The sequence below is a fragment of the Acromyrmex echinatior genome, chromosome 17 (genome assembly GCF_024713525.1).
Source record: "Acromyrmex echinatior isolate Ae372 chromosome 17, ASM2471352v2, whole genome shotgun sequence".
In the NCBI taxonomy this organism is placed as follows: Eukaryota; Metazoa; Arthropoda; class Insecta; order Hymenoptera; family Formicidae; genus Acromyrmex; species Acromyrmex echinatior.
In genome coordinates this window covers 4,119,102-4,131,219 of record NC_141868.1, presented here as the reverse complement: position 1 = coordinate 4,131,219, position 12,118 = coordinate 4,119,102, and the positions used below count along the sequence as shown (strand labels likewise).

General features: G+C 27.7%; 1 protein-coding gene across 1 annotated transcript in view; it reads left to right on the top strand.

Annotated features, from left to right (window-relative positions):
* The window catches only part of Cerk (Ceramide kinase), a 28,904-nt gene that overhangs the window by 1,193 nt on the left and 15,593 nt on the right, over positions 1-12,118 (top strand). The window lies entirely within an intron of this gene.

Sequence of the window (12,118 nt, the reverse complement as noted above, 5' to 3'; positions counted from 1 at the left end):
AGTCTATAAGAAATATCTATACTTAGATGAATTATTCGACACAAATTTTTTTCGGCCTGTATTATTATCTCATTAACCATGCGAGAAGTTATTAATTAAGAACGATCCCTCGTAATTACATCAAATAGTATCGTATAATTACAATTGAGCACCTTGATTAACGTAGAGATAATTTTAAACATCGGCAATGAAATTCTTTATAATTTCTCCGAATAAATTTTTTTTGAAAGTAAACGGACAATTACACATATACATATTAAATTATATATATTAAATGATTGTCTCATCGGTGATGTGCATTATTTTTAACAAAAGCGTTGGACCTAAAGTCAAGATTGTATTTTAATTAAGATGCATGCTCAGGTTCGACTTCGATCTTTGATAATGTTTTCTTAAAGAGCTTCTATACTGAAAAAAGAATCTGATAACAGCTATTAAATGTCGAGTGAAATAATTGCAGTTTAATTTTAGACTATATATGTAAATACAAACAAAAATAATTTTCCTTTTTTAATTATTTAGTAAATACTACCAAACGATTGGTTATATATTATTATATTTATGATACTTATTCTTAAATATTTAGAAAAGTAAAATTATTTTTTATTAACCGAACATTTAATTGGAATTATTTTATTCAATGTTTTGCAGATATTTCTAAACTTTTTTTTCAGTGTATTACTGCAAGGTACAATTACTAGTTAACAAGATTAATAAAATAATTTAACAAGGTTAAATTGCTGTCATATTAAAAGGATTGCTACTTCATTGATGGAGCAATGTTTTTCCTTGATCTTCTTCGAAATATCGAATACCTTCCGAAACTAGTTAACCGTATTAATGAAAATTGAAAATTAACATTGATTGAATCATTGCGTTAACGACGTGTATATGTTTTCTCTTAACAAGTACATTGAATATTTAATTTACGAGCTATTCAGTTTACCCTTGGAGAGTTGTGGGACTAATGGAGTAAATTATTCGTTCCCGACAGACGTTCGTCAATTCAACCAAATCCGTTCTTGGCAAACATGGATGGACAAACGACGATGGCTTATAATAATTTATCGCGTTTTTCCCTGTCTGACTCCTCTTTGAAACGCGTTCCTTCAAAAACGAACATAGACGATTAATAATCGATGCTAATTGGATGCTATCTCATCGATGTGTTCTTTTGGCAAAAACGCCAAATATTTTACTTTGTACTTAACTTTGTACTTACAGAACTATTGCTATCATACACTATCAGAATTAAAAATTTATTTATTATGAATTATCAAATTAGGTTTTCATGAATCTGATAAAATTAATTTTTCTACGATATTACTTATTATTTGTTATAACAATGACGCAACTGAAAAAACAGTTTTCCAGAAAATGAGTTCGAATATTTCGAATTATTAAAATTTTAAAATTCTAAAATATTAATTTTGAAATGCGATTTTGATGAAATAATTAATCGTAGAAATAAAAGTATGTTTTTGAAAATATATTTTTTTCTTTCTTCTTTTTTATATTTTTGTTTTTTTTTTTTGTTAGAAACTCCAAAATAATAATTTTTTAGTTATATTGTTATATCAAATGAGTAATATAAAAAAATTTTATCAGATCAGACACGCACAATTTGCGGACAGTTGCGTGCATCGTTTCGCTTGCAAAATAAAATTCAGGATTATTCAACCGGATCTGAATAATGCAGGATGTAAGAGTCTTGAATAAAATGTAAATTGTTCTCGTATAAAATCAGTTATATTTGACACGAATTTATAAGCAGAGTACAATTTATCATAACATCAAAATGACACCAAAATGGTTTAGAAATGATTACTAAAAGTTACTTTTCAATCAATCAGGATTCATTTTAACGTCATTTTGTTATGTATGAAAAGGATGATTTTGAAAAGTAGGAAAAAATTAGTTACAGATCTAATTTTGTTTTTGACATTCTAGCAACCAGTTTGAGTCCTGCATAATTATTTTGATGGTCCAACAAAATTATCAGATCTGTATCTACATTAGAAAAAAATTTAATTTGCCTTCAGCAAAACTATTTAGTTGAGATATTTTTAAGAGCAACCAAATATTTAAACATATTGTTTATATATTAGGTGTTGGAATTAATTCGTAGCGTTTTTTAATGAAAGAATGTTATTTATTTCACATGAGCATTAAAAAATACATTAATGAAAGTACTTCCCATCACTTGTAAAACGCTACGAATTAATTCCAATACCTAATAATAAAAAAAGTAAGTTAGTTTTGCAAAAGAATTTCTCTGCTTTGTAAATAACATATAAAATATATGTTTGTACTAACTGAATAATTTAGTTCGCATAAAGTTACATTTAGTTTGGTACATTTAAATAAAAAATTATCTAAATTTTTAGATTATTTCAGTAATTTCATTCTTTTTAGCAAATCCATATGGTGACTTATTATTCTGCTTGGGAATTTTTCGAATCAATTGGCTCGTGCATAGTGCATCGTCTTGCTCACTGTTTGTTCTCGTTTCTTGCCCGTTCACTTTTACCTTATTTCTTAACGATCTTTCGACTTGCTGCCTCGCCACTTATTGCTTGGCTTGGTACATTTTTCGAATAAAAAATCCATAATCACAACGCGAACGACCGGTTCTGTTCGTCCATGAGTTGTTTAACGTTGTGTCAACTAATTGACTGAGAAAAACAGGAATTCTTCATTAAGATTTATTTATCAGCGCGAATCTTATTTGAGTCTCATCGACTTGCAACCAAACCGCCAGATTGATATTTTGATGGATGATAAAAAAATATTATTACGTAAAATTATTATTACATAATAAGAATCTCCTTCCAAGATCGCTCCGCGTTGAACATAGAAAAAACATTTTTTTGCTGAAATTTCATTTCTTGACTGTGTTGGATGTCCAAAAGCGGCGCTTAGTCATATTTATGAGATAAATTCGTTTAAAAAATACATATATTTGTATCAGTTTAACATTTAACTTTGACCGAAAGTGGCGCTTCTCATATTTAGATGATGTTCTTACATAAATAGTCTTGTTTTTAATTCTTATTATTGACTATACTCTTTAAATTATTTAATATGGAAGCTTTGCACTCTAAAGAATTAAAATTGAGCCAGTCTTGAAAAAGATATCTAATTATATTTCTGAATCATTGAATTTCGATTATCTCAACTAGAATATTATACTAAATTTAATTAGAAAGTTCAGATTCGTCCATTTTTTATCAGAATTCTAATTAATCCAACTGGATATTTTTCTCGATGTAGCTGAATATTTAGACATTTCAGCAAAATTCTTTTCATGCGGATACCTCGCGCGTATTTTCCGTTCTTGCAGTGTTACGTAATAATTAGTCTATATAATTCTTTCTCTCTCTTGTTCTCCTCTCTTATTCTCTCTTTAGTTGATTGCTCTTAAGGCCAACAAGCGCTTATTAATACAACTCAAGCAATTCAGTCCTACAAGGTACATCGGTCAGTGTGCCTCGAGTTAAGTGTGTGACACGTTAGAAAAACCTGACTTTGACCTTCCTTGGTATATTTTGCGATGGACGTCATTCTATTTAAAAGAAAAACCAATACATTTGAATATGTTGACTTTTCGTTTGACCACAAAAATAAGGAGATAAAGGCCTGTGATTTTACTATGTTAAACATGAGGCAAAGCAGTTTTTATTAGACGTTTCTTTGGTGCACTAATTTGTAGTTTGAAGTCTAATCCTCTATAATAATTCATATTTAATGCGTCTTGTAAATAAACATAATTTATGTAAATAAAACACAATTTATAAAAATAAAATGAAGTGTTTGGTAAAGTTTGAAAGTTACAGTTCCTTTAAATATTGAATAAAATGAGAGAAAACAAGAGAAATAAATGAATTAATTATTATTTATTAGGCGATACATAGAAGAGACTGGAGACAGTTGTAACAATTTTTAGAAATATACATATATTTATTTATGACATATATGTTTATTTCTTTTAATGCATATGATGCAAGAACTATTTAGCTTTATAGTAGTATTTGTAAAAAGATGTAATTTTTAGGCTGTTTATGAGTAAAATATCCAAATCCGAATTAGTACATCTTGCTCCGATTTAGGGCAAAATGAAACAGAGCTAGGGAAAATTGTAACATGTTCTAAAAATAAATTATCTATTCTAAAACAGAAATTCACTGCTTTAAAAACAAATTATCTGTTCTAAAACATAAATTTACTGTTCTAAAAATACAAATTCAGTGCTTTAAAAATAAATTATCTGTTCTAAATCAGAAATTATCTTCTTATATTATTTTTGTTTTTAAATCAGTAAATTTACTATTAAAAAGCAGTAAATTTGTATTTCAGAACAGATAATTTGTTTTTAAAGCAGTGAATTTCTATTTTAGAATAGATAATTAAAGCAGTGAATTTGTGTTTGTAAAGCAACGAATAATATCTATTACAATAAGAAATACTTACAACGCATTCGCGGCCATGAAAATGGCTGCGTTCAGCGGACTCAACAGTTGAGTAAGCGCTCACTGTTATTGGTGTATTCTTTTAGATCATCCAATCAGCATTTTAGATCTGGAAGAATAGCAGCGAGCGCTCACTTAATTGTTGAATTCGCTGAACGCAGTCAATGTGATCTCAGCGCGTGTTTGTATCGCAATATTTTGTGGCTATGATAGATTTTTTAACCTGAATAGTCGTCAACTTAAAATATTTCAATACTAGAAATTTAAAATGCCTATTACGATCGAAGTTGGATCTTTATTGCTTTTTAAATAATTCAATTTTGAATTACTAATGTACACTATATATAGTTTTTTCGGACTATAAACGCAATTAAAATCATTCTAGTAAAGTTAAAGTTATTTCGAAGCAGTTCACGAAGCAGAGCGACACTTTTTTCTTGTCAAATTTTTTTTCTACGTGAAAACGTATTGATTTAGTGTATTTTTATCAAAATTTGAGGTGAGCGGGTTCTTCTTAACATTTATCATTAATTGTAATGGTGTTACAATGTACTCTGATGTGGTACTTTTAACTTCAAACTGATGTAAAAATTTATATAAATATATTTGAAACCACTTAAAAGTATCAAAAGAAGACAGGCACATAACTTGAGAAAACGTATTTTAGAATTAATAAAATAAAAACATGATAAAAATTATTTTATTTGAAAGTTTAAAGCAAAAAAGTAATAATAACATCGTAAATTCACACTTACATGAGCTTATCTGAGCACCCTACATATATTATAACTTTTTTTACATGCGGCATACGCGCGATTGATGTCATGAAGCAAACTCAGGCCTTGATACCGATTATTTTTGTTGACTTTCTTTGTATGATCATCTTATCTCTTATCATTTAAAAGATATACGCATTATTATAACTAACCTCCGTTACAACTGTTCCCAGTCTCCTCTACATATATGATACATTCTCTTCTCTAATAGCACAGACCTCCAGGTGATATCTTGAGGATATCCGCATGTCCTATAAACATCCTAAGGATATCCCCAGGATATATCTTGGATAAAGTGTGTTATTAAGGTCCAAGTGTAGGAACATTTAGAGTTACAGCGCCAAACATATATACTAAGCATAGATAAGCATTTGTCGTAATTATTAGAATATACATGAAAGAAGAAAGGAAAAAAAATATCTAAAGAACAAAAAAAGAAGACTAAAAGTAATTTTTTAAAATGACTAATAATAATTGATCTAGTGATTATGGAATGATACTCTTAAACAAAGATATCTAAATAACTAATAAATAAACACAAACTTTATAAATTTAATTGTTTTTCAAATCGTTCATTAAAGTTTTAATCTAATGTGAACATTAATTGCACTTAATCACTTTTAAAAATAAAAGCGATAATGTTTTATCAGGATTTTAAATAAAAAGTTGTGTAATCATTGTAATATTGGCTATCCAGACAGCACAGAATATTTATGATATTTTTTACTTGGATTATAATATCTTATTAAATATTTTTATAGCATTTACTACGGTATTTACAATAACTAATATTATAAATAAATATTTCTAGTCTGTACAATCTAAGATTATAAAAATATTTATAAAATATTTAAAATAAATGTTATAAATAATCTTATAAATACTTATTATAAATATTTTTAAATATTTTGTGAATATTGTGTAAATCTGGATAAACAACTAGTTTATACATTGTTGTACATAATCTCAACAATTGCACACAAAGAGAAAAAAGGAACAATCAAACTTCCTCGTTCGGTCAGGATGATTTTTGCTTGTAAATTTACTTTATAACTTCGAGAGGCAAGGATATCGTAAAGAATACAAATAAGTTTTCGGCGATCCGCTCACGTAGATATGAACACATGTCGATACTCGGCTCGTCCTTGAACGCGATTTGCACATTTGTTCTATTTCCTCATACGACCATGCCCGCGCGCATTCGCATCATGAATATTAAATAAAATAGCGATAATCACGGGCAACGTGCGTATCTTTATAACCGCATTCTCCAGTCCCATGACTGACCTACGTTCCACAATGAAATCCTTATGTTCGCATAGCGTTGCGCGCTCCGTTCGGTTCTACGTAGTGGTTGATCTTTCAATTTGTGGAGAAAGCGATATAAATTGAAGTTTTGTTAAAAAAAAGACCATAATTTTTTTTTTTTGGAGAAAACGATGTTAATTACATTTTAATTAAATCAATTGAGCAAGATATTTTCAATTTTTGTTTTCAATTTTTGAAAAAAAAGCAATATTAATTGAATTTTAAATTAAGTAATGGAGTAGAAAATTTAACAATCTTTCAACTTGTAGAAACATTTGTGCTAAAATAAATAAAAATATGCACAAAGTTTTGTTGAAGTATCTAAAATTTAATTAAGACAGAGCTGAAAATAATGAACCATTAAAATATAAGACGCTCAAAATGATTATAAAATTTCATTTAAATGTTGCAATATTCATTTTTATGCTTGAAGCTATATAATTATTTTAGAATCAAACAAAATTATTTTTAGATTTATATCTAGTTAAATTTTTGAATACTTCAATAAAATTGTTTTCTCAATGTCATGACATCTTTTTCAATAATAAAATAAAATTTAGATCGTTTATAGGAATAAATTAATAAAGAAAAAAAAGTCAAACTTTTATAACTTTAAAAATAATTGAGTAAAAGATATTTTTGATTAATTTCGAAGCTCTCTAATTAACACCTAACATGTCTTAATAATAACAATTTTTTACACTACATAATTTCTTATTTATTTCTTCTTGAGTATACCTTATTGAACGTTCTCCAGCTGGCTACCTCTAGTCTGTTACGTTAATACTTCCGTCATCGTTTCGATCGTAAAGCCTGGTAAAGCCTTGTAGGGCAGTCTTTTTATTATGTCTACGTCACTCGTGCCGGAAATACTCAGCTAGAGAATAACGCCGATCGAAAATAGCGTCGCTAATTTCGCGCCGGCGATGCGACTCGTCGACTTAATAGCGCCTGTTTCGTTCACGTTGCAGTGAGGCAAGTGCAATACTTGTAATCTTTCACTTTCCATCGTTCAACCTATAGCTAGTACATTTCTTGCAGTGGCATGTTATCCCGGTCAGACAGGAGAAACCTGTCTGTGAACGAGAAACCGGTATGTCAACGACCCACGGCCTGCGACATGCATGATCTACCTTTAATAACTATCTTTGAAAAATCCTAGATTTTTCTAAACCGTTAAACGGCAACTCTACGAAAATAAACGGAAATTCATTATTACACGATTTGTTGAAGTGTCTAAAAATTTAGCTAGTAACAGATATGAAAATAATTTTGTTAGACTAAAAAAATTTTTTGCAGCATTGCTGTCATCATGCTTGAGTTTTCTGTATGATTATTTCAATGATCCGACAAAATTATTATTTCAGACCTGTGTGTGTATCTATCTGAAATTTTACAGGGAAAAAATAGCTTAAATTTAAATAAATATTTATTTGAATACTGTCAACTAAACGTTTACTTACAATAAATAAATACTTACTTAAAATAAAAAGAAGTGATTGTTAAATTAAATTAATATTTTTTGTAAATAAATATATTTTTATATTTAATAAATATTTAGTTGGTATAACTGTTCAAATAAATATTTATTAAAATTTAGGATATATATATATATATATTTCTCAGTATAAATACTTCATCAAACTTGTTCTTTTTATATATTTATTATGATTTTACATTTTTGTTTATTTTATTATTAATTAACAAATGCACTCCAGAAAAGAATATATTAGAGTAAAAGATCTTTTTACTTACATAAACGACCAACGTCGAAAGTACGTCACTCACATAATTATGCAAAGATAAATGATTCAGACAGTGACGTAACTAATTTGAGACTACTGTCGTGAAAGATTCGCGTATTCATTTTCATGTATTTTTTAGCATTATTGTTGAGAAACTTGTATTCACATACGTTCCATAACATGCGAGGAGGTGAAACAGGTTATTAAACGTACACGCAAATATCGGAACGACCCGAAACGCAAAATGCATAGTTATGTAAACTTTGTGTATATTTCTAACGCAAACAGCATAAAGATTCCTTGATTTGACCCCCCCCTCTTTCTCTCTCTCTCTCTCTCTCTCTCTCTCTCTCTCTCTCTCTCTCTTTTATTAACCTGTTTTGTCAGCCTGTTAATGAAGTAAATTTATGGAAATCAAATGCAAATTAACTAATTAGCTTTAGAATACAAAGTTCCTGAAGAATAATGTCTTAATTGGAACCTACAACAATTATTATGTTGTAAACGAAATTATTATTCGCAAACGTGGAAGTTGCAGGACAAGTTGTTGTAAATCCAGAATTAATTATCAAAATTGATTGAGTGATTGTTATAAATTCATTGACGAAATAACTGGCTGTCGCGAAGCCGTGCTTTTTCCGTATTATATCCGTTTTGCAGATAACACAGAATATTTATGATAAATATTTATTATTTATTTTTTGAAATGTTATATAAATTTTATACATATTTTATATAAAGCTTTATTTGAAATATTATTAAAATATAGACTAAATATTTAATGTAATAATATTTATGATAAATATTTCTGTTAAGTATTTTTTGTGTTTAAATTATAATATAATGTCTTATTAAGTATTTCCATAGCATTTACTACAAGATTTACAATAAATATTTCATAATATTTATAATAAATGTTTATGATCTATGCAATCTAAAACCACAAAAATATTTACAAAATATTTAAAATAAGTCTTATAAATATTGTATGCTGTCTAGGTTTAGACTACATATAATATTATATAATACATGTCAAAATGTAAAACACACACAGTAATTGCACTTATAATTTTATGTAATATTTTGTAAAATACAAAAAATACATTTATTAATTTTTAAAAAAATTGAAATTTTATCTACGTATTCAACTTTAATTATAAATATAAAACCCTCAATTTTTATTATATTTTCAATTTTTATTTATTTAGAAAAGATGGTAATAAAATCTGGATGGTAATAAGCAATAAAATATTAAAATTATTATAAAAATAAATATTATTTTTTAACACAATTATTTTTAATTTATTTTTTGTTAAATATAGAACGTTTACATCAATTTGTGGGAATACTTTATATTTTTAACTAAGAGATGCCAATTGGATATATTAAAATAAATACATCGAGAAGTAAAAACATACAAAAAATTATAAACGTATAAAATACTCATATAAAATTGTAAACACAAATATTGAAATCTGAGATGAATTATAAATTGTCCGACGTGGTTTTGAAGAATTGATCGGTATCTTCCACGACGTATGAGGAAGTCGTAAACGCGGGACAATAACTGTCGTTTTATTAAGGTCGATCACGACGCGCGATACATCGCCGATGAATTCTCAATAACAACCGTTTGTTATAACGCGATCGTCGGAATGACAATTACGTTCGAGGTTCGAATGAATCGCTGTTGCATGTATATACATACATACATATGAGATTTGACAGATCATGTCGGCAATGTGCGATCGCGAATGAAACTGCGCTAGCTAAAAATATATTTCGCCACGTGCATCTCTTCACCATACATCACGCATTGTTTCCAAATACATACCTGCATTTACATGGTAATCTGAAATTGTTAATTATTTAGATTTGAGATTATTGCACATTTGAAAGCCTTTACTGCTTGTTTGAACAAGAAGAAATAAAAGAAAGAGAGAAAATGCAAAAGAAGAAAAAAGATAAACAAGAAGATAAGAAAAAGAAGAAAGAAAAGAAAGAGAAAATGCAGATGAAGGAAAAAGAAAAAAAATCTTTTTAAATATTATTAAATACTTTTTTTATACATTTGAATCTTTAACGATTTAATTCTTAATAATTTTTTTTCTTTTTATTTACCTTCTGTTTTCTTCCTTATATTTTCTCTCTTTCTCTTATTTCTCTTTTATTTTTCTTCTCTTTTCTTTCTTTTTTTCTTTATTTTCTTCTGCGTTTTTCTTCTTTTTCCTTTTTAATTCTTTTTCTTTTCTTCGTCTTCTCTTCTTTCTTCTTTCTTTCTTTTCTTGTTGTAAGTATTAAGTTGTAATACAAGAAGCTACAAATTATTTTATGAATAATAATGTTTACTAAAATTAAAAAAACTAATTTGTTTTGCCAAAAAAACAAATAATTCTGTATCTCTAATAATTCAGTATAATTGCGATAAGAAAGGAGCTTTTATTTAACTCTAAATAATACATTTTTAAATACGAATATAGAACAAAAAATTTCAGTTAATTTAGAATTAACTATAATTAATCTTTGTATCGACATAAGTTTTGAAACATTTGATTGATTTCATTCAAAATTTCGTGTGAATGGGTGGGTAACTGGAATGAATGTCTCTACAACTCGATACATAATGCAAATTACGATCATTCAAAAAATAATTCCCGATATTTCCGAGCTGCAAATGCGCGATGCGGTTGACGCAACGTTATTATTAATACATTTCTTCGCTCACACATGGAAAAAAATTATTCTAAATTGCGATGGACTAATTATCGGACGTAATGCTTGACATACGGATGTTTATCGTAAAAAACTTTGCCTTGACAGATAAGCGCGAGATAATAGCTGATATCCTAACAAAGTGATTACGCAGTAATTTATCGACAATACAAGGAAGAGATAAGAAATTTTGGCGAGAATAGTTTCAAGAAAGTATATTACAAGAGCAAACGTAATATAAAATATCGAATAAAGCAAACAATCTTCCAGGTTTGATGAAGATAATAAGAAGCTTTTGGATTTTTTAGGCTAAAAAAATATTTGTATAAAATAATTTATCGTATGTAAAAATAAAACTATGCGGTTTGCATCGAATGAGAAATTTGCAATGTTAAATTATATAGTAATGCTTCCTGTTTCCTTGGAATCGGAGATAAAGCAATATGAAACAGTCCTATCTTTTATTCCATTATAGTTTCATTATTACGTCTGAAGATTTATGCAAAATTTGAGCACAATTTTCTTATTGGTTTAAAAATTATTTATTTCTTTCTTTTGTCTTTGAATTTTATGTAAAATCGCGTTTTGCAATATTTATTTGCAAATTTGATAAAAAAGTAATCATCAAGAGTTGAATCAAATTTTAATAACAAATACTGATCAAACAATAATAAATATTTATTAGCAATAATAAATATAAGCAAAAGCTAATTTGATTTCATTTGCTCATTTAAAAATTATTGCTCTAAATCTGTAGAAAAAACATAATCATTTTTCTGTAAATAATTCTGTAATAAAACGTAAGTCAAATTAAATATATGTTATTTTGTTTTTTACAGTTGGTTTCAAGGTGTATTCGCGAGCTATAATATCAGCAAAATTTTTTCAATGGCTGCGTTCAGCAGAAAAAGCAACTTGGCAACTGTCATAAAATTTTTAAATATTATTGGTTTATATATTTAAATCCAGTGAGGAACTAAAGACAAGATCAATCATATTTAAAAATTTTACAACAATTACAAAGCTGTTTTTTCTGCTGAACACAGCCATTGATATTGGCTTGTTTTGTCTGATTGTTTGCTTGATGTTTTCAGCTGATATTATATCA